General features: G+C 44.5%; 1 protein-coding gene across 1 annotated transcript in view; it reads left to right on the top strand.

The window, feature by feature from the left end:
• The first annotated feature begins 14,369 nt into the window (after window positions 1–14,369).
• Window positions 14,370–23,988, top strand: part of GRIN2B (glutamate ionotropic receptor NMDA type subunit 2B) — a 416,455-nt gene continuing 406,836 nt past the window's right edge. The window contains exon 1 of the mRNA XM_040968253.1: window positions 14,370–14,570. The gene's annotated coding sequence lies outside the window, so the exon portion shown is untranslated. The remainder of the gene's footprint in view (window positions 14,571–23,988) is intronic.

Genomic DNA, 23,988 nt, shown 5'->3' with positions numbered 1-23,988 from the left:
CACTCAGGAACAAAGAGTAGGTCAATATGTTTGATGATTACTACAGAGAAGTACATTAAAATGCGTATGAAGGGAATAACATTTGGGTAGTGGCTAAGGTGCCAGTTGAGAGCCTGCATCCTATCTCGACATGCCTGCTTCCAGATTCCTGCCGCTGTACACCCTCAGAAGTAGCAGATGATGGGTGCTGTAGCTGGGCCCCTGTTGCCAGCTGATAGAATGATATTCATATTGTGTTTTGAAGTTTACAAAACAAAGTGTATGGTGTATAATGTTTTGTCTTTTCAAAGATCTCAGTACCTGACAGGAGGCCTTTCATTCAGGGGCTGACAGAAGTAGGAGTGAATGACAGAGAGGGAGAGAGAGAGAGAGAGAGAGACAGAGAGAGACAGAGACAGAGAGAGAATGAGAGATATTCACTATTATCATATGGTGCTCTGTGCTGTCTCCATACGCCCAGCAAGAATACTGTAATGGATAATGTATCCAGATCTTGTATCTCTAGAACCATGAACCCAATAGATTCCCTTTCTTTACCTCATATATTTCATCACAACAGTGAAAATGTACACACACAGTCAGTTGCTTAAGAGAGCTACTGATATTAGAGCTGGACACATTGGAAGAGATATTGGTGGATACAGATTTCCTTGTGTTCATGCCCAGGCACCCTGGCTGCTTGGGTAAGTTTCTTAATTTCTCTGTTCTCTAATGTCCTTAGCAGTATAATGGAATAGTACAGCATACCTGATATTGTTATGTGCATGGATAAATTATTTCATGAAAAGCACTAAGAACATATGTCTTGGGAGGGTGCGCCAAGGAGAGTTAGTTATTTGTAGTGTTATTACTAGTCAGAAGGCTTCCCAAGATGGTAATTAAACCTAGTGTGTTTGTTTCTTATCACCAAACATGCTCTTTCTGTAGCTTCTCTCTTAGTGGCATTTGCAATGCTTGAGTTACAACACAAAAATCAGGAATCTTTTCACCATGCTCTGTCATCATATATATATTTAGCTAGGTGCTGTAACTTGGCAATTTTACTTTGACAACATAAAAAACTGTACCTATTTATAATCTCTCTAAATATACTTCCTATTTTCTCATTGCTACTGTCATAATTCATTACCCCTTTCCTATAGCAGTAACCTCCTAATTTATCTGCCTGCACCCATGTTTTGGTGGCAGAATGTCGAAAATTGGAAGAGCATTGTTTTGTCATGAAAACTGACCTTGGACCACCATTCCATATTTTGCCAGCTGAGAGATTTTAGGACACTTATTTAATTTCTCCATTTCCCCTTTCATTTGTACAAGTGGATGCTTTATAGAATTGTTGGGAAATTAAATGATGTAATTAAGGTAAAGCACTTAGCACATAAGTGAAGAATCTATTGTTAATTAATTTGAGTTCTTGTTTTCACCAATGAATTTGGCCCAAATTATTGCAAATATGGTTTGTTAAAATGTAAGATCAAATTCCTCTCCTCTGTAAAGATAGATTCCTTAATATATAGGATTCAACTGCCTTCTCAAACTGCCCCAAACTTGGCTGCATCATCTTTTGCTGGAACCTAAACTTTCTCTGAGCACTTGCTCAAGTTTTTCCTTCAGCTCCTTCTTTATCAGGAAATCCACTGCCAGTCTCAGAACTGGAATCCCATCCTCTGAGATGGAAGAGTTCCTTCATCCCTCTCCGTATCATTTAATTATTGCCATAAACTTGTGATAAAACAAAACATGCTACACCTCAATGGCATAAGACACGACGTTGTTGTCCATGCATATCTGTAGGCTGGTTGAAGATGAATACATGTAGGCTGGGCTCAGTTGTGGCAACTCAGTTTTGGTTTCCATGGTTCTTCCCTCCCTCTAGAACAAGCGGATCAATGCAGACATGATCTTTTCACGACGATTACACAAGTGTAGCAGCTCAAACAGAAATCACGTTTCTTTGAGATCATGATGGGGCATTGGGAATCCATCTCTTTCTCCTCATTCTGTTGGCTAAAGCAAGTCACATTGCTAATCCTAAGTCAGGGTATAGGAAAGGCTTCCCCTGCAGAGTGGTGTGAGAAAAGGTGTATTTTTAATACACAAGAAGAATGGGACCAATAATATGATGCCACACTGTAGCTGTAATGTAGCTGCAGTTCTACATTCTATTTGGAACTAAACTGCTGGAATAATGTACCTGTCTCTTGTGTGGGTATTAAATATGCATGCGTTGCGTTCTTTCTTTTCCTTAGACTGTATTAGGTCTGATTATTTGTAGCCCCTAAAAATTCTGTATTGAAATCCTAAGCTTCAATGCGATAGCACTAAGAAACGGGACCTTTGATAGTTTATTAGGAGCAGAATTCTTCAAGAGTGGGATCAGTACTCTTAAAGAAGAGTCCTGGGGAGACCACGATGTCTCTCTTGCCCTGTGAGGACACAGCAAGAAACCACCATTTTTTAGACTAGAAACTCAGCCCATGAATCTACCGGCTCATTGACCTTGGACATCTCAGGTTTCCAAATTATATAAGGCATAAATTTCCATGGTCTATATGCACCTTGCCTTATATTTGTTTATAGAAGCCTAAATGAGCTAAGAAAAACTACATGCTTGTGGAAGGCAGGGGCATGTTCATCTTATTTTCACTTCTTCCAACAATAGTCACCACTCTGCTTCAAACACAGTATTCAGTTAATGTTTTCAGAACTGATATTTAAAAATTTGAAGTAAAACAGATAACTAACTTGGAGATATGTTGTAGTGTTTCGTAAAAGGAAACTTGTGAGATATTCTTATTCAGAGAAGAAACTCACAAATTATTCCTACAGAGAGATTGAAAGATTTTTTTTTCCTGAGGGTTTGGTCACTAAATTATGAATCAGTGGTTGTAGAAATTCAACCAATAGAAAAAAAAAAGAAAAAATTGCAAAGAAACAACTTTGGAAGAGCTCATAAAAGTGTTTGTGAACATGGATGAAGGGGGAAAGGTTATTTATATTTGTGAGCTTTGAGGGAAATTTAAAAAAGACATAATTTATAGAGGATAAACCTTGCATGGTTATGTTTTGTTGAAGGTCGTTCCTGGGAAAGGATTTGTTGTCACTCACTGATGATTAATTATTACATTGGAGGGGCTGACATTGTGATTTTCCAATTCTATGGTTCCTTCAGCATTTAGTAACAGAAATATTAGCAAAGAAGAGCAAGTTCTTCCTATAAATCTATCCACCACCTTTGAGACCCCTGCAGACTCCAGGGGATTCTTTGGATATTCAGTGTGTTATAATCAGTAACAGTCCTTATTTTAAATGTTACAGTTGTCCCAAGTTTGACTTCCAGGGAAATGTTCACACTGCATCAAATGTCCTTATGACATGTGCTCAGTAGTCTAAGGATACTTTCTTGCTTTCAAGCCAACCAAGGTATTTGGAGGTCGATTTTTTTTTGTCTCCTTGACCCAGCATGTGATCAGTCAGCCAAAGATTTCTCCAATATTTCTGGTTCCTTTACTGGAAATAGTATTAAAAACCGGGATCTGGGAGCCAGGAGTATCTACTGTCACTAAAACTTCATCATTTGTTTGGATCTTCTTAGGGTACCAAGTATACACACAGGTCTATAATCTCTCTCTCTCTCTCTCTCTCTCTCTCTCTTTCTCTCTCTCTCTATCTATCTATTCCTCTGGCTCTGCTCACAGTGAGTAAATAAATATTATTGTCAACAGCAGACATATTATCTGAAATTGAAGATTTCTTTTCAGTACTCTTTGTCCTTAAGTTAGTAGGAAATAGAAACATGGTCACAGATTATCATCCATTGATTGGTTATTAATCATGACAAGGAAAATGTACTTTTATGATTGAGAGATCTAATAAAAACCTCCAAATCCACGATCAAATTTGACATCACTAACAATGGGGCAAACTGGTTTTATGTGCCTCCTGGTATTACTTGCAATATTGCTTTGCCAAAAATACTTATCCTTAATATCCTACTCATGAGCCCAAAAGTCAGACAAATCTGAATTGTTAAATATCCTATCAGATAACTGATCCTGACTTGTCATGAGTGATGAAATGAGATGGGGAAACTATTCTGGATTAAAACTAAGAGGCATAATCAACTATAATATGGGATAAAGGGCAAAGGAGGCTACTTGTAAACTCCGGATATTGATGGCTGTATGTTATGATACAAGAGGGCACTTCAGCAAGTCCATGGAAAATGGAGTTAAACAGTCAATTCATTTTAATATCAACAATTTTTGAAATTCACCCATAGGCTAGGTCTTCTAAAAGTTCATGGACAATGAACTTTCAGGTAAAGTTGTCACCAGGTGCTGGGTTGAGCCCCAGCTGCTCCACTTCTCATCCAGCTCCCTGCTAATGTGCCCAGGGAAAGCAGCAGAAGATGGCTCAAGTGCTTAGGCCCCTGCACCCAGGTGAGAGACCCACAAGATGCTCCTGGTTCCTGGCTGTAATCTGGCCTCAGCTTAGCTGCTGTAGCTTTTTGGTGGGAGAAATAAAGCAGTAGATTGAAGACTTCTCTCTTTCTTTTTGTTTCTCTCTCTCTCTCTGTTCCCTGCTCATACCCTGTAATTCTGCCTTTCAAATAAATAAAAAGATGAACTTTCCTGGAAAAAAACTTCACAGATAAAAAAAATGTGGGGCACTGAAATGAACTTATTTTTAAACTCAATTTTCATGGCTTTTTGTAATGCCTCCATATGGATTTTGGAGTACACAGGGATAAGAAACATACATACATATGTTGGGATAGAGTTTTCATTCTTGATTGGAGAGAGGCAAACTCTTCCTTAGTGAGATGTCAGTAGATAATGAATGAGCTAAAAATTTGGAAATAGCAGTACATGTGTGCCATTTTAAAATTGTGAGGGTAAATGCCAAAAGTCTGAATGAAGAGAGCTGGAAATAGTGGCCTTTAGGGAGTGAGAAATGATGGCGATGAGATCAGGGCTCGGCAGCTGAGCCACTTGATTATTTCAAACCCTTGTTTACACAAAGCTCACGAATCTCAATTTAGAACAGAAAAAAGGACCTCAATCTGGAAATAGAATGAGAAATGAAAGGCTCCTCTGAAGAGCTACAGAGTAGAAGTAAGTTGCATCAGGACTGTGAAGGAACCAAGCCCATCCCGAAGAGTTTGCATAATGCCCATTAGTGGGGAGGCTGATGAGAAGTCCAAGCAGCTGTATCACAAGGCAGTCAACAGAGAGGCACAGAGAGCCCTTTTTTCCTTTTTTTTTTTTATTATTTAAAGCATTACTTTTTTTTTGCCAGAGAGAGAGAGAGAGAGAGAGAGAAATATCTCTTATTTGCTGGTTCATTCTCCAAATGGACACAACAGCTGGGACTGGACCAGACTGAAGCCAGGAGCCCAGAACTCATTCTGAATTTCCTGTGTGGGTGGCAGGGACCCAATACTTGAATCATCACTGCTGCCTTTCAGGGTCCACATTAACAGGAAGCTGGAATTGGGAACAGGGCTGAGACTCAAACCCAGGCACTCCAAGTTGGGCTGCAAGTGTTTAACTGGCATCCTAACCACTGTGTTAAATGCCTATTGAAATATCATTCTGTAAGTATTTATTGCGACCTTCTTCTTTTCTTTTTTAAAGATTTATTTATTTATTACTGGAAAGAAAGATTTATAGAGAGAAGGAGAGACAGAGAGAAAGATTTCCATCAGCTGGCTCACTCCCTAAGTGATTACAATGGCTGGAACTAAGTCAATCTGAAGCCAGGAGCCAGAAACTTCTTCTGGGTCTCCCATGTGAGTGCAGGTTCTCAAGGCTTTAGGTCATCCTTAGCTTCTTTCCCAGGCCACAAGCAAGGAGCTGGAAGGGAGGTAGAGCAGCTGGGACACAAACTGGCACTCATATAAGATCCTGATGCTTGCAAGGCAAGAATTTAGCCACTGAGCCATCGCACTGGTCCTGACCTTATTCTTTAGGTCCTCTTAAAGTTCGTTCACTCAAGTATGTGTTTGGACACTGCCTAGTTGTTGGAAATGTGGCAGTGAGCAGGACAGACAAGGTCCCTTAACTGGTGGTGCTTAAAGCACCTGCCTCACAGGCCCTGAGGCCTGTGTTAACTTGAGATGGGGACCTCACAAGTCTCCTCCAGCTTTAGGGTACATGTATGTGTCCCCTAATGAGATCCTGTCTAATTCATAAAGCATGGGATTGCTGTCTCTCATGAATGTCACACATCCATTCCTTCATGTTCTCTCAAGAGCCCAGGATCGTTTCCTGTGAGTTATTCTTCTCTCGTATACAAGCAGGAGAACCAAGCTGCAGTGTGTTCTTCCCTGGAGCTGGGTCCCAGGTCAGATCTCTCAGCTCTGCTCCAGAGAAGGGTGCAGGATGCTGGGAGTGCTGGGGCCTTAGGCTTCTTCCAGATGTGAGCAGAAGTGACTTCAGTGACTGTTCATTCTGGAAAATGAAAGGTCTTACTGATTGAGGGGTGTGAAAAAGGGGTGGGCTCTTCCAGAAAAGCCTCTGTGGAGGGAGAACCTTGGGGGCACTGATTCATGGCCTACCAAGGAAAGGCTGAATAAAAAGTCAGAGAAGCCAATGAAGTGAGCAAAGGGAAGGCAACTTGGCGAAGAGGAGATTCAAATTTTTAGCAAAAGATTCATGTGTTTTTATTTGAAAGGCAGAGTTACAGAGTGATCATCAAGGATACCAGAAGAGAGAGAGAAATCTTCCATCTGTTGTTCACTCCCCAAAGACTGCAATGCTGGGACTGGGCCAAGTTGGAGCCAGGAGCCAGCACTCCATCCATGAGTGGCTCAGGCCCATGTAACTGACCCAACTTCTGCTGCCTTCTAGCGTGCATTGCTAGGGAGCTGGATTACAAGTGGAGTGGCTGGGTCTTAAACCGGCTCTCCTATGGGATGCCCGAGTTGCAAGCTGTAGCTTTAATCTGCTGCACCACATCACCAGCTTTAAGTTAGAAAACTTATCTCCATTTTGGGTTATCACTAGTACCATGATCTGAGTGCCTATGTGAAGATCTTTCCAGATACCTTCACATAGGAATGGAGTTTCTCATCCACATGTTAGTAGGAGCCATGGATAAGCTGGGTGGCAGAGCACGGCAGAACGTGTCTTCTTTGCATGATAGTGGTAAGACTAGAGACAGATTTTTCCAAATTATTTTGATGAGAAAATAAAAAAGGTTGAAGATCTATTCAGATAGATAGACTAAGAATTTGCTTTTAGAAACCAGGGAGTTCAGGCAGATCCAGGCTCATGAAGTCTGCACTCTTTGAGTGGGGAAAATACAGGTGTGTGTGGAGGGGTCTGTTCCTCTACAGGGTGTGTCCTGCAGGAGCCAAGTGGTGCTGCAGCACCAGGCACAGACTTTCCTTCCTCGAGTATCGAGGGCACTGGCTGGTGCTTCTCCTCCTCATTTTGTCTTTTGTTTTCCTCCTTTCTTCCTTTCCAGGTTCCACCATTCTTCTTCATCTCTCCCTTCTCTCTCCTCTTCCTTCTGCTTCCTTGTCTACATCAGAGACAAAAGGACAATTTCGGGGAAGACCCAAAAACGTCCACCTCAAGTACCCCAGGTCAGTGTCTACAAGGGTGTTGTTGTAACATATCCAACAGGCTCCATAAAATCCACATGGGAGTAAGTTCTTTTTTGATTCTTGGAAGACAGGCAGCTCTTGAGACAAGGGGCTGCCCGCTGTTAAACCTTCTCTCTGAAAAAGCACTGCCAAAATGGAATAATTAATATCATTATGAGAAGAACAAAATAGTGGTTCTTTTCCACAAGTGATGATGGTGGAGGCAAGATCTTAGTATGCTGTGAGAGTTCTTAAAATTGAATGCTCTATGTTTCCTGTACACACCAGGAATTGACAAAAAATGGAGTTAGAAGGCATTGATATATATTTTTTCAACTGAGCCCTTAACAAATTATTGTTTTCAAAAGTAAACATTGTTTGAATATTTTCTCCAGAAGCCAAAAGCTCATTTGACATTAGGTAATGAACCAAGGCTGGCTGACTTTGCAGCTAATGAGGCACCAGATTCTCAGCCCTTCTCTTAGCGGCCCCTTGGAAGGCCATGGAAAGGGCCCCAGTAATATGTCTAAATGTTTTAGTAAAATTTGAAAACGTAGCATATTTTAATTATCATAGTTTAGATTGCTGTCTTTTCCCCTTTCAATTTCCAGGTCAGATTTCTTCTCATGCTGGGTGTCAGGGAAGTGGGGGTGAGCATTTCGTAGGCGAGGCTGGCTTCCAGAAGTGGAATGGGAATACCTTCACTCAGGTTTAGTCAAATACACTTGGGAGGTTTGCTGTGCGTTCCCGGAGGAGTTCGTGCCAGCTGTCCACAGACTTCAGGCACTCCATGAGTCATGTTTTTATTGGAGTTGGTAAAAGTGTTGACTGCACCCACTTACCTGAAATCGTTGATCACTTTGGGATTTTGTAACATTCCCCCTCTTCATATTTATTTTGAGAATGAAATGTTTTATTTTTTTTTTTTTATTTGAGAGGAACACGAGAGACAGAGAGAGAGAAAGTGAGGAACACTGATCTGCCAGTTCCCTCCACAAATGCCCACCCCCACTAGCCCTGGGCCAACTGGACACCAGGAGCCAGGATCTCTTGTCTCCTAGAGTCTACACTGGGGCGGCAGAAAGCTGGAGTCCTGAGCCAGAGCCCAGGATGCAGACCAGGCACTTACATGATATGGCAGTCCTATATGCTGGGATAAATGTGTTCCCCTCCAAATGGGGAACTTTAAACACACACACACACACATTGGGTTAGAGTTTTCTTTAAAAAGCTGAGAATAAAGTCACCCACTAGCAAACTTCTAAACCTTGTAACACGAGGATATCAACACTCAGCTTCTCAAATGTTTCTTAGTCAGGCAAGAGAAGCCCAAAGAGCAAAATGAGTCAAGTTTATTCCAAGGGTTCAGGGAGCTTGAGCATGCTGCTTTAACTGCATAATGGAAAGGCATTTTAGGATGTCTTTAAAAAAAATGAAATTTACAGACTGCTACTCAAGACATATTCAAAGAGTTTCTTCTGTTATCTATATTTATTTATTAAAGAGGCAAGAAAAAATGTAGAAGAAAATTAATGTAACAGGAAATGAGATAAAGATGAACATGGACAGCAATAGAAATTGATCTGACATCAAGGAACAAACTGTAACTTTTTTCCCTCAATCATAACAGAACTGTCGTTCTTTAAGAGAGAAAGGAGAAAATTTGAATGCAAGTAATGAGTGGCCTTCTGGATTGTCTGGTAACAATTAATGAAGAGGCGTGAATCATATGAACGCTTTGGGAAGTGATTTAACTTTTATGGTTAGGTTTGAGACAAAATACTGTCATTGATGAAGGTAACAAACCTTACATTGACTAATTAATTGATACTATCTATTCAAAATAAATAATAGAATAAAAATAAACCCAAAGCTTGGATTTTAATGTCATATGTTTGTCTAAGAAAACTTGAAGTCACTTTGTAAGTTATAGTTTATATATCAAATACATATGATATAGTCTTCCCCAAATTCATTGTACATTACACTATTGCCAAAAGTTGATGTTTTTCTAAATTATAATATCTATAATACAAAACAACTTTTAAACAGCCATGTTGAGGAACAGGCTGGATTCTTATTCCTTTCTTGGATTTTTTTTTTCATTATCTCCCCAGAAAATAATATGTTAATCAGAATTTGAAGAGGTGCTCAAAAAGCACGTAGTGAGAAATCACACCAAAACAAGCTTCACAGAGGAGTCAGGACACAGTGAGATTGTGGCTAATTTTATTATTTCATTTTTGTGTTGTTTGTATTAGGAATATTTAATGGTTTGTGATTTATTTTCTTAACTGAAGCAAATACATTCACACAGGTGTTAGAACACTTTGCTTTTTCTTTAAAAGGGAGCCCAAATCGTGTAAGTTCCAGGCTCACCCTTTGGAACTAGAGTTTAATCTGAACGGTGTTGCCCAATGTCATTTTTGGCCAGGCAAACATGGGCTTTACGCCTACTCTTCAGGCCATGAACAGGTGTTTATATCTCTTGGGATGCTCTCTTGGGGTCAAGTGCAGAATGCAGTGTTCAACAGTGTCATTAGCAGCCTCAGGCAAGAGCTTTTCCTCAATAAACAAAGCTGTGAAATCTAATCTAACATCTTGTTTTCTCAGAATATTGCTCTTTGTGCTGCCTGACTAGGAGTTAGGAAATATATATTTGCAAAATTGAGAAGTTGTGTTTCCAATTGCATGAATCTCTGTGCCCCTTGGAATGGTGTTATTGCATGGTCTGTGCTCCTTAGAGACAAAAGTTGTTGGTGAGAAGACAGAAAGAGAAATGCTGGCCCTGTTGAATAGATAATGAACAAATGTGTGGTAAACTGGTGTCAACTAGTTGTAAAAGTTTAGTATTTATCAAATCCTTTTTGTGCAGGTGGAGTTGAACTGAGTACTAGTAAACCATGGATAAATGAGATGGTCTGTTCTTAACATTATGACTTTGCCTATTTGTTAGAGGTCAATCATGCTTATTTTCATATGACTGGTGATTTCATGTGACAGGGCACCAATAGTTCCATGTGGCTTGTCGTAGGTGGCCATGGTGATTGTTTTTCTTCCTTTCAGGATGGAGGGTCAAGCATCACTTTGCTGCCTTTGGCATTTTTGGCATGTGGGCAATACAGGCAAGGGTATTGCCCAGTCATTGTCACAGCTCATCCACACCAACTCTGTTCTACACTTCCAAATGCAAGGAGCGAGTCAGAGGGGAAGAAAGTGGTTTAAAATCCTTGGCTTTGTTACACACAGCAACGGAAGCTTGTATGCCTGAAAAAAGATCCCCAGAACACGTAAGTCTTGAGCAGGACACTGAGGCAAGAGGGGATTGAATCACGTTGAGGGAACATTGGAGTTCATCCTTGCTCTCTACTAGGAAACATCAACCGTTTTGGGGTGGGGGGGAGCAAAGGAAAACAGAGAATATGATATTTTTGTCGAAGGGCATTAGTGCTAGGGAGGAGAGGAGGGGGGCTGTGAGTCAAAAAGAACAAATAAAAATGTGCATAGACAAAGGTCATCTCCAAAAGTCCTGGAGTGAGTCGGGATGTTGTTCTGCGGGCAACGGCTATTCCTGCAACACCAAGACAGAGGCACCCGCTTTCTGCCTCGCAGGCAGTGTGACTGGAAATTGCTGCTCCCTACCAGGAGGGCAAAAGAGCTCGCACAGTTCTCCCAAGGGCTGCTGGAGCACCCTATGCGGCTCTCACAAAAATGGCAACACCGAGGTAAAATAAATGGCAGGTCAACACTCAGTGTATTCGTGTTTGCATGCAATGCTTAGGTGTTTGTATGCCTTAAAAACAAACAAACAAACAAAACAAAACAAAAAACCCTCTTGATTCAAAAATTAAGTCCAGAACAAAATAGCAATCCTGAAAGAATTAGTTCAGATGTAGTATGAACAGCATCTGGCCTACAGGACATTAGAGCACGGCTGACCTTTTCTGCACAGACCAAAGCTTGTTTAGCTGCCAGGTGTAGCCACTTCCCGCCGCAGGTGCTCCTGTTTGCCTGCGTGGCTGCTTGTTGGCAGAATCAGTGGGGAACATCCTTAGTTTAACCCACGTGAAAACGTTTCACCAGTCTAATATTCCGGATCTTTGAGAAGATGACAATGCAAATAATGCACATACCAACAATGTTAGTATCAACCCCAAAACATCCTAGGGGAGGTTGGTGCGAAGTGCTATTAAAATAAGGATCAGCTGGGGGTGAGGGGAAGGAAATGAACGCAGATTTGCCTTTGAGGAACAGGGTGGGTTTGCAGTGATAGAAAATCTGGTTTCCTTTAGGAATTTTACCTGCTTATCGTTGTCTCCACTAGAAATCTGTAAGTAATAGGGTTCCAAACTTCTCCAGCCTACCCTAGCAGGAACGTTCCAGTATGCCCCATACACAGCCGAACTTGCTTCCTGCAATCAACATTCGGTACTCAAAATAGATCTTAAGCTGCTTGAAGGCAGGAGCTGGGCCTTGCGCTGCGCCCAGCACCCGACTCCGACGTAGGGAGCAGAGGCTGCGGGAGGGGAACTAGAGCGGAGACGGGGCGAGGGGCGGGGATTTCAATGTCAAACCGGCGGTCGTGGAGGTGCCGGGGCAGCGCAGACGGCCAGCGGGGCCACGAACCCGCCCTCCTGCCCCCATCCCGCCCTCGCAGCCGTGCCCCGCTGCAGCCAGGTGGAGGCGCCACGGACTCGGGCTAAGCCTTTCCACAACCCTCTCCCCACCTACCCCCACGGTCTCTTCCTACCCCACTTCCCCCCCGCACATGACGTGGGAAGCTGCCTCCGCCAGCATCTTCGCCGTAGGAGTGAGGGGAAGAAGGGGTTGTGGGGTGGGGTGGGGTGGGGGGTGTGGAGGAGGAGGACCACGCGCGCGCACACCCGGGGCCCCCCCGAGACTCCGACCCCGGCCTCGCGGGATCTCTGCTCCCTCTAAGCCCGGGAGTGGGAGGTAGGTGTGTACGGGCGCGAGTGTGAGGGTGCGGCGCGTCCGCGACGGTGAGCCCCAATGCAGACCCGGCCCGGAAGATGAATACCCATTTGCCTTCCTCTCTCCCTTCCTAGCCCTCCCCGGCTGCCGCGCGCTCGACTCTTACCGTCTGCCCCCGCCCGCCTCCCTTCCCCCGGCTCCGAGCATCACCAACTGGAATCTGGGCTTCTGCCTCTCCACCCCCAACCCTTTTTTCCTTTTCTTTTCTTCTTCTTCTTTTTTTTTTTTTTTTTTTTTTAGAAAGGGAGGTTCCCCACCCCCACCCCCTTTCGAGCCCCGCTTTCTCCGGCTTCTTCACCTCTAGGAAATTCGGGGCTTGGCTCTATCGAAAGTGCTCGCAGGGGCCATCCACGATCACCAGTTCCAGAAGTGCTGGTGTCCGAACGCTTTCCCGTTTGCTTTGCAAAGAAGAGTCGTGAACTTCCAAACCCACAGACGAAGCATTAATCCTGCTTTGCAGGGCTGGAAAACCCTGAATCCCCAGCCGCCGGCCGGAGACGGCCACTGCCGAGGCGCTTGGAGCCGGTGCGTAAATACCCTCTTAGGAGTCTCTCGCCTTGTTTCGGGGCTTGGAGGGTGTCTGGCGGATCAGGGGTCGAGGCAGTGCCTCCGTGAACAACCTGCTGTTAGGTAAAGCTGTGAAATCCCGTGGAAGCCGGCGCTGGCTAATTTGGACGCGGCTTTTTTAAGGGGTGTTTGGTTGGGTAAGGGGGGTAGAGTGGAAGGGGTGAGGGCGGTTCCTGCTCTTTTTGGGGGGTTAATCCCCTCTGCCAGCAGGACGGCTGGACAGCGGCGCCCTCCTTCTTACCCCACTTCCCTGGGGCCGGAGCCTCCCACCGCGACCCTCCATCCAGTCACACGTTGCAGGTGCAGCCCGTGCGCTGCACATCAGCGCGGCGGCGTGAGTGTGCGCGGGCGTGAGTGTGAGTGCGCGCGGGGGCGCGTGCGCGCCGGGGGCGTGTGTGCGCGCGTGTCAGTGTGCCCCCTTCCAAGAAATGCCCAGTGTGCAGCCCGTGCACAATCAGAACCCATTGAGCACCAGCCCGGGGTGGGAGGAGGCGCCGCCGCCGCCGCTGCTGCTGCTGGAGGCGACCGCCGAGAGCAAGCCAGACATGTCAGCGGCACTGCAGATGGGGCTGGGGGCCGCGCTTGCTGGCGAGTTAAGTGGGGATTGGGCTTGTGCGTGTGAGCGAGCGTGTGGCGCTGTATGGGGCCTCTTCTTCCCTCCCTCCCTCCTCGCTCCCCACTTCCCTCCTTCGCTGCCTGCCTCCCTCTCTCTTCCATTCAGGTTGGCTTTCCCACCTCGCGTCCATGCCTGTCCCGGGAATGGTATAGCCAGACCTTTTCTGAATTATTTATAGACCGGTGCCAGCCGTTTGTAATGCCTCTCGTGTGCGCTCTGTGGGAAATGCGGGGTTTCCTCCCCCTTTCCCGGAGCCAGAATTGATATCTCTCTCTCTCTCTTTTTTCGGAATGCATTTTATTTTTCTCACCCTCAAATCCAACCCTGACCATCAGCCTTTCTTTCCCTCCCCATAGGAAGGGGATGCTCCTGGAATGACCACGCTGCACGGAGGGACCGAGCCGGCCCCCAGCTTCTCGGCGCGGAGCCGCCTCCGCTAGCGCTTTAAAAACCAAAAAGAAAAAAAAAACCGTAATTGCCAGAAGAATCGTTAAAAAATATATTCCGGCCACTACCCTCACATGCTGACGGAACCGTTACTCTGAATGCTGCATTGTGAGCTGCACTCCATGCCCTGAATTTAATCTCTCCCCCACCTCCGAATTTGCCTCTCTTCAAGACACAAGATTAAGACAAAATTTACCCTGAACTGGATTTTAAATGATCTTCCGTTCATTTATCCTCTGCCTTCCTTATGTGGATATGCAAGCGAGAAGAGGAGACTGCACGTTCCCAACATCATTCCCAACATGCTCACTCCCTTAATCTCTCCGTCTGCAGCTTTGGCTTCTACAACCGGAGGTAGGACCGATTCTATCCTATCTTTTCCTCACCTGGGCGAGGGGTGCCTTGTTTTGTCGGTCTTCTTTCAGTCTTTTCGGTGGCTTTTTTTTTGTTTTTTTTGCAAGCAAAGGTAGCAAGATCTTAAAATAATGCTGTGCTGGGGAAAAGGCTTATTACAAAGAGGGGGGAATTTCCCATGTTATTCTTTTTCTTTGGGTTTTTTTTGGGGGGTGCAGCACGGGTGAGTGTGTGTAGGCATGGAAGATGCTGGGTGGCACCAGCAGTTTCTGTGTTCTATGGATGCAGACAGACATAGACACAGCTACCTCAGGGACCTGTGTGATTTTTTTTTTTTTTAGTTAAATAGCATTTTCTTCACCCAGAACTGAAGCTTTGATTTTCATGGGCATCCAGCTATCTCTCTCTCTCCCCCCCACCAACTCCCCCAGACTTGATTTTTTTTCTCCTGCCCGTCTTCATGCTTTTCTTTCTATCTGCTGTCCCCACCTTCTAGGCATCCTTTCTATACCCTTCCAAACAGAACAATAAGGATTGAGATGATGGTGATTGCTGCCTTGAAATGTACTTGCTTGCCACAGGATTGATATTGGGCCCCAAGATCCCAGGAGGCCTATTGCAGGGGACCAGGTGTAGGTGAGGAAGCGGGTTGGTGTAAGCACACCTGGAATTGGAGGATGCTGCAGAGTAAGAGGGCCTCAGCTATCACCTGGGAAAGGAGGGATTCTGTCCATATTCTACCTTTAATTTATATATAATATATATATTTATGTGCCATTATTTCTGAGCTGTAAATTTCTCCTTCTGTCTACACATCTATTTATACCAACACATCCTCCAAGCAAACTGTTACTTCCACACTCTTGCAAAATGGCTATCTTGCAGAGTTCTAAAATGCTGTGCATGTGGAACGGGTGCAGAATTCGACACGTGAGTCTTTGTGTTAAACAAAGAGATGTGCTGTTTGCATGTGTTGGTTTTGTACCCTCTAAAAAATGGAATGAATACTTCAGTGTTTGCCCCCTCCTCCATTTCTGCAATATGTGAAATGTGGGCAGACAGTATTTTAAGGTACATGGAAAGAGAAATAGCAAGATAAATGGAAAGGTCTTAGCTAATGACTTCTTCAGCTAGTCCCTCTTGCAATCCCAGCCAACTCCTGAGAAAACCAGATTATCCACCTGCTGGCGAGGCCATGATGGTGAGTGCACTGCCCATCTTCTTACTCCCCTTACCAAAAAATCCCTGTGCTCTGAAGGCACCCAAGTGCAAGAAGTACATTGGGACAAAGATCTTAAAAAAAGAATTGCAGATTCATTAACATTCATAATCGTTCTAAGCAGTTCCTCTCCCCGCCACCCTCCCCTCTAAACTTGTTAAAATAAAAATCCTTTGAAACAATTGACATGCTAAGGAAGCAGCAGAAGGTCCTTGTCACTCCACATGACAGGAGTTGTCAATTTTTCATTGTTCAAAAAGATTGGATGTTCTCCACATTCACTGGCCCTGTCCCCTGGGTTCCACTGTTGTGAGCTTTTGTTGGCACAATGTGCTCTGTGACCATGGTGTAAGCAGAGTGGGAGGCAGTGAGATCCAGTTGGAACCCTATTTCCACCACCTCCTTTTTGTTGTGTGTTTACCTTAGAGGCACCTGTGCCGGTTCCCCATCTGCTTCTACTTCTTCAAGTGGGAGGGTGAGCTCCCGATTTCAAAATAGAACAGGGATAGAACAGGGATATGAGTGAGGAGGCAGCTCCATGTGCCGTGATGTCACATGTACAGTTGGACAAGCAGAGATGGGGATTGATAGGGTTAATGGCTCCTTTGCATCCTTGGTGCCTGGGACACTGGGTGGGTCTTTGGGAAGGTTTGCTGGCAATGAGGTTGACAAGGAGGTCTTTTGACAGGGTCTCACCCACCTCATCTGCCTTGAATGCCAATGTGATTAAGCCACGTTCCAGAATGTCATTCGTTGACCCTGAGACTAGAAAAGGGAGGAATGGCAGAAAGAAGAAGGTGTGGAGGAAGAGAAGGACAAGGGGATGATAAAACCATGCAAAAAAAAAAAAAAGAAAAAGAGAGAGATGATCCAACTGAAATGGTTGTTAGGATTCAAGGAGAAATGGCCACAGGTGTGTGCACCTGTCAACAGTCACAGCCAGGGCAGATGTTCCCTATCTTTGGAGTCGTCTCTGGGAGGCTTTGGCTCAGTGTGTCTTCGGCCACCTTAGAACCATTGTTCTCGCCCCTGTTCCCCTTGTCAGCATGAAGAGTTGACTGGGTTCTATTTTGTCTTCTCTCTTTCTGTCACCTTCTATACAGTATGGGTTACATGGGGGGGGGGCGTGGGAAGAGGGAGGAATTGTTAGTGCTGGTGGGAGGAAGAACCATTTTATTTCAATGGAGGAACCATTGCAATTAAAAAAGAAAACAACACAAAAATAGAAATAGGGACTTCCTGGGCATTCAGGAGGAAGGGTGTTGGACTGGTGGCTTCAAAGGAAGGAAGCTGGACACAGTGGTGATTTTCTCTCTATGTGTTTTAGCTGAGGTCAAGTGCATTGGGTCTGTGAACCCAGTCAGCATGGCACTTAGGGAAGGGAGGCCAGCCTGCCAGGAGAGGAGTAGGATGTGCCAAAGCATTGTCAAATGTTCCCCCTCCTGTTGGTTCCATGTCTAGGAAGCTTGTCTGTCTGTGGAGTCTTGCTTTGATTCTGTTTGCATGTACTTCTCTTCAGAGATGGATGCAGACTAAGCAAGGAGGCAATTTGACAGGAAAGGAGGGGGAGAGGAAAATTCCTTTAGTCACTAGTTTTTGAACACCAAGTGTCTTTTTTCTGAAGTCTGATTGAGTAGAGCGACTTCATCTGGAGAAATGATGAACAGCAGGAACCTTGCCTATGTGCGTCTGTGTTACCTCTAGAAAGATGGCTTCATAGGCTCCAGCAGCTTTCTTGACCTTCAGGCACAGATCAGGGGCAGAGAGCCCCGGGAGGAACACACGGGGACTGGTAAGAGTTGGTGGCTCAGGGAGAAAGAGGACTGAATGGCTCAAGCCTTGGCTCCACCATTATCCATTCTTCTGATCCTCCATGAGTGAGAAACCCAGGGTTTTCCATCTTCACATTTAAGATAAAATGAGGGTGACACATCCATTGTCATAAACAGATTAAAGCCAAAATGTAGGTAATGTTTCTGAACTATGAAATATTAGAAGGAGGTAGAACAAAGGACAAGTTGTAGATGAAGAAAGCCCTAACCGCAAATTAGCATCTGGAAAACAGGAATGAGGAAAAAGAAACCCCCGGCTGAAGCCGCCTCCTAAGGGTTGGAAAACTGTTCCCAGCGATGCCCCCTCCCTTTAACAACCAAGATCTGACTGACAAACCACTCATGTCATGAGTTCTATTGTGGTCAAGAGTAGGTGAGCTGGGAAAGTTAAGCTCTTCCGTTTTCTCAGTGCCATCCTACACCCTCCTTTAGAATTCTAGAAATTTCTTTTTTCTCAGTAAACTACATTTTTACTCAGTCCTGCTGTGCCTATGGTTGGGTACTAGAATTGTCTCTCTGGAAATAAATATAGATCAGAAGACTTACTGGCCTAATGAATTGTTCACATTTATTAAAGCTCATCTTCGCTTTGCAACCACAAGAAGAAATCTCCAGGGAGAGTAGATTAGCGGTTGAATTGATATTATCTTCCAGAAGGAGGCCAAAGAGAGAAGAACAGAACACAGTCAGGATGAGAGAGCAGACGTAACTCAGAGGGGCCAGGTTTTCTGAGGGTTAGCTGGGCTGCCGATCATGTCTCTGTGGTCATTGCACAAAATCCATGTGTAAATGAATTTTGGAAGTTTGTGAACCCACATTTGTGTTTATGTGTTCTCTTGATTAATTCTGTCTTCTCACTAGAACTTCTGGCTGTGAGTGCCAGAGAAGGGACCTAGCATGTTGTTGGGTCCTTGTTGGAACTCTCTACCGCTGCCCCAAGCAGTGTGATTGTATTGTGTTGTGTCTTTTGCCCCCACTTGTTCATGCATCTTAGTACACTTTATCCTGCTTTTGCTTATGTACCCTGCTTCTCCAAGAGGTCTGTGAGCTCCTCCCATGCAGGAAGAGGTGTTTCATCTATCTGGGAATCCTTTGAGTTCAGCACGGTGATGCATAGGGAATGGGTACTCAGAAAATGAATGAATGAAGAGAGAAAGCCCTGGGGTCTATTGTCTGGTCTCAGTTACACTGTTAGATGAGATGAACACTGTCAGAGCTCTGTGATTCTATGGGGGGCATTGACTCAAATCCTCTCACTTAGTGAACCAAGAAACAGAGATCCGGAGATACTGAGAGTTTGTATGAGGTTGTCAGAACTCTCTGTTGCCGAGGCTTTGTGCGATACACCATTGCTAAGAGAGTGTGATGTGGACATTGTCTGGGGATGTTCAAGGTCTCCATAACTGCCTCTCCAACAGCTTTGTCATATATAAGAGTCACCCAGAGACCTTGTTAAAACACGCATCCTGATTCAGCATGTCTGAGTTGGGGGAACCCACACTTCTGCATTTCTAACAACACCTAGTGGATGCACATTCACTGAACTACACTGTCTCAGCACCCAACTACATACCTTTTTTAATGTTGGCAGTTTTGCATATGTTCTACTTCTGGACTTCATCACTTCTGTTTTGTTCTTAAAATAAAAATCAGAAGGAACTTGGATATGTAGGTTCACCCTCCTCTTATTTTTTTTTCTTTATTTCGCTCTCATGCTTCCTTTTGTACATCTTCTCTTTCCATCCTTTGTACCCTCATTCTGGCCCTGCTCAGAACTGACTCTTACTTTTTATGTACCTCTGCCTCTTAGTTTTTCATCTCTGATAATGTCTCTGAGTCTCTCCTTTTTCATGTAAGCCTCTTCTTTGAATTTCATTTATGTTTATGTCTTTTTCTCTATACAGTTATTCAGTAACTATTTTTGAGGACCAGTATTTATGAGACCTCAGGTTTTGAAAATGAATTGGCTCTGGTCTCTGCCTTTCAGTAGCTCACGATCTAGGAAGGAGAGACAAATGTGAGCAGATAGATATATCCTTAGGTTATATCTATCAGTGGGAAGAGAGAAAGGAAGAGGGGGCTTTATATGGAGCTTTCTGGAAGCCTGGCATGAAAACTTCATCTTGAAGGGAAAAATAGGAGTTTCGTAGGAAAGTGTGAAAAATGTTCTTATAGGAGGAGGAGCCAGAACATATGGAGAGTGTAAAGAAGGAGCCCTCTGCCCTTTCTCAAAATTTGTAATTCCCGAAAGTCCCCAAATTCTAGGTGAGGAAAAACACAGGGTTGTGCTGATTAGCTAGGAATTTCAGATGCCAAATAATAAGGCCAGAGAACAAAGCCAGGAGCTTGTTAAAAGGAACACAGGGAGACTTATTTCTGCTTGGGTGGTCCCATAGTTAATGAATCCTGGCCCCAGTTTATGAGTTGGGCCTCTGGATTCAACAAATGATGCAGTTTTCATCTTAGACCACTGGGTTGCAAATAACTTTGCTGATGGCCATTATAAAGAAAGGAACAGCTGTTAGCTGGTTTATGTCCAAAGCGAGAGCTAGATCCAGTCCCAGGCCAAGCTCCTTGGAATGAAGGCCTAGCCTACCTTAACCCATGTATGTCTAGAGTTGGGGAGGTAGAGAGATGTGACACTGCCTGGGCACCAGCTGCTTCCTATAATGGTGAGCAGGAGTGATGGAGAAAAAGGGGTTCAGTTCTTCTGAAGACATTCTCAGAGTGCTCGTTGGTCAGCTGATATTGTAGACATTTCCATTCAGGGTTGAGATGAGAGGAGACTCCGTCTGCCACTTCTTGATGAAGCAAATGCCCTGGTACCCCAGTGAAGATGGATTGGAAGTGGAAGTCTCTGTGTATTTTGTGTGCTTCCATTTCTGCCCACCATCCTTCTACCCTTTTTCTCTGCTTTCAGTGCTTTTCTGTCCACTGTGGTTTATTTTCATTTCGTTTGCAAAAGGAGCCCAAGTTCATCTGAAGCCTTTTTAGTGTCTATTGCATATGAAGAGTATCCTGAGATGGATGTGTGTGAGTGAGTAGCATCCCGCTACTGGCTTGAGGGTAATGCATTCAGACGTGACTTGTGAGGAGGCCAGGGGGTCTTAGTGATAGGATTGGGCCTCTGTGGCGGGGAAGAGAAGGCCCACCAGGCCAGACCCCTGAGAAAAGTTGATCTGGAAGGAGAGAGAAGCTACAGGCTTTGCCCCTCCGTGAAGTCTAGCATTGTAGGGAGTGGGGAACAGAGAGATTTCTAGATTGGGACAATTTAATCAATTAACTCTCTGATCCACTCGACTCATGAAAGGCAGATGATGTGGTATGCTAGCTGTCGTCTGTGTCTGTGTTCCTTGCCTCCCTCAGCCTGTGAATTTTTTTCCTTGGAAAGAAATGTCAAGTGTAAAGTTCTCATTAATCTTTATATAGACCCTTCAGGGCTTCGACTGGCTAGGATTTCTTAGGAAATCAGATCTTATTTCTTTTTAAGAAGGAACTTAAAACAACAATGGCTGGATAAAAGCACTCCATTGTCAGGGTTTGGGGGGAGGCCTGGAAGGAACCAGAAGCTTTAGTGACAGGCTTAGTCCTCTCTTCCAAGGTGAGCTGTACTCTGCAAAATGGGCAGACATTCACATGCAGCCTTTCCACCTTCTAGGAATATACACTTGTCACAGAACATGGCAGTCACTTATGTCTTTGCACAGGAGAGTAATGCCGTGTGTGTATCTGAAAACATACTGCATGTACTCCACTTGTGTGTGTTTGTGTGAATACATTCGCACAGTGACTTACCTATCAACTGTAGTAGCCAGATCCATCTTCAATGCATTGAACATGTCTATGCAATTTAGGAATAATGCATGTGATATCTGTGTACGATGTGGGATACTGGAGTTCCGAGGCTGTCAGTCCTTGGAGGTCCTCCATCCTCCCACCAGCTAGCATTTTAGCATTACAGCCATCATCGTAGGATTAGCCACATGGTGGTAAGCCACATACACATGGTAGAGCCACGTCCTCTGCATCTCATCTCGGGGCTTTGCCTCTACTGCTCTGTCCCTAAAGTCACCTTAAGTCACCCAGCGGTGGCCATTTGCTCATGCACAGACCTTGGGAGCCTAGGGACTCTGAAAGTAAGGAATGTTCAAGGATGTTCAGTTTCTCCAGCATCTCCAGCAATCACCTGTATGGTGCTAGATGAGGTAGTGGTCTTGGGAGTCTGAAGTTACATTTTGTTCTGATGTGCTGCCATTGCCTCCAGGGCTCCAGTCTCATTTCTTTAGCAGTGACCATATTCTTGAGCAGTACGTCTGAACTCTGACTCCATGACAGAAGCACTCACAGAGCTTAAACAGAGACAAGTACAAGAAGTTAACTAAGGACAACAGTGGACTTGTATCTTGTGGAAATATCAGGTAGTGATTATTTTTAAAAATTTTCAGAAGATTTCAAAGTGCTGTCATGCTAGAGAATCATTGGACAACATGATAGACAAAACACCTGTTAGTTTTAAATATTAAGCAGTCCTAACATTTTAAAAGACACTTATTTTTATTGGAAAGGCAGATTTTCAGAGAGAAGGAGAGATAGAGAAAGATTTTCCATCCAGTGATTCATTCCCCAACTGGCTGCAATAGCTGGAGCTGAGCCAATCTGAAGCCAGGAGCCAGGAGTTTCTTCCTGGTCTCCTGTGCAGGTGCAGGGTCCCAAGACTTTGGGACATCCTTGGCTGCTTTCCCAGGTCACAAGCCAGGAGCTAGATGGGAAGTGGGGCAGCCAGGACATGAACTGGTGCCGATATGGGATCCTGGTGTGCACAAGGCAAAGGCATTAGCCACTAGCTCATGCTCAGCCTGGTCCTAGCATTTTTTAAAGGTTAATTTCACTTATTTGAAAGACAGGATGAGAGAGAGAGAGAGGGAGAGAACGAGTGCAAATATGTTGCATCCCTGGTCTTTTCCCCAAGTGCTGGGCTAGCTCAAATCAGGAGCCTAGAATTCTATCTAGGTCTCTCATATGGGTGCAGGTGCACAAGGACTGGGGCTATTCTCCACTGTTTTTCCCCTGTGCATTAACAGGGAGCTGGATCACCAGTAGAGCAGCCAGAATTGGAACTGGTGCTCATATGGTATGCCTGTGTTGCAGGTAATAATTGAACCTGCTGTGCCGCAATGCCAGCCCCATACATCTTAACACATGGAGTGACACCCTGGGATATGAGGGGATTTAGCCAACAGAGTGCACCCAATGGCTGTAACTGGTAACTGAACTAAGAGCAGGTCTGAGTCTACCCTGTTCTGAGTTCTCTTGATGCTGACCCAGGCCTGGTGTTGAACGTTAGTGAATGTATGGGGAGTGCTTCTGCTGATGTGCTGGAACATGTGTGGCTGGAACATGTAGGCAAGTGGCCTTGGCTCTGCCATCGTCTTGCATTACCCTTAGTATTTGTTGAAGGTGCCTTGTGTCTGGTTTTGCAGGGAGACCTCCTTTCACTTGTTTGCAACACTGTAAATGGAGAAAAACTATTAATAAATGGGGCTGGGTGAGCAGACCCTGATTGATTGGTGAGAGGTGTGAATGGTGCAATTATCTTGGTGCTGGTTAGAATTCACTGGCCCTGTTACCCTCCCTCTCTGTGCCCGAAGTAGAACATTACAGGCATGAAGAGGAGGTAGAGGGTAGGAGGCAGTGCGGTGTCGTTCTTCCTTGACTGTAACTTCAAGCACTGATTATTAAGCTCACTGGGTTGATAGTTTTCTTACATCCTTTTTGGTAGCATCCCTTCCCTGTTTTAAAATAAAAATGTGAACCTAAATGTGCAGAGGCAAGGGGAGTTAAACCCCTCAGATTTGCGGATCTTTGTTGTTTTGAAAAAGGCAAATGATTAAGGAGCCAAAACACTAGCTTTCTCTTTAACATCTACTGATAGCCACCGGAAATGGGGGAAAAAAAGGCAGTGAGTGTGATCTGACATCTCAGTGTGTTTGGGGGAAGCATTACATATTTAGGAGCAAACTTAGAAGTGTACTGAATTTTCACATATCATTTAATTTGTCCTACGTGGGCCGAACATCCAGACCCCAGTAATGTTATATTTTTAAACCTGAATTTGTTAACATACAGATCCAATTTGTTCAAAGGTCCTGAGAGACTGGGGTTGATAGCCTCAGGGGCTGTGGCTCTCTCTAGAATTGTTTCTGAGCTGAAGGGGACATGGGGAAGCTTCCAGGCTTACCTGATTTTCCTTACGTCTGGATCCTAATTTTCCTTCCACTTGCTTAGGAACCAGGAGTGTGAAAGAAGTTCTCTCCAGGTCAAATATGGGTGTTCAGTCGTGGATGACATTTCTTGGATAGGAGAATGC

This window comes from Ochotona curzoniae, unplaced genomic scaffold (genome assembly GCF_017591425.1).
Source record: "Ochotona curzoniae isolate NIBS_2020 unplaced genomic scaffold, NIBS_Ocur_1.0 contig_1482, whole genome shotgun sequence".
NCBI lineage: Eukaryota > Metazoa > Chordata > Mammalia > Lagomorpha > Ochotonidae > Ochotona > Ochotona curzoniae.
The sequence above is the reverse complement of the archived record's forward strand: the minus strand, read 5'-3'. Positions and strand labels throughout refer to the sequence as shown.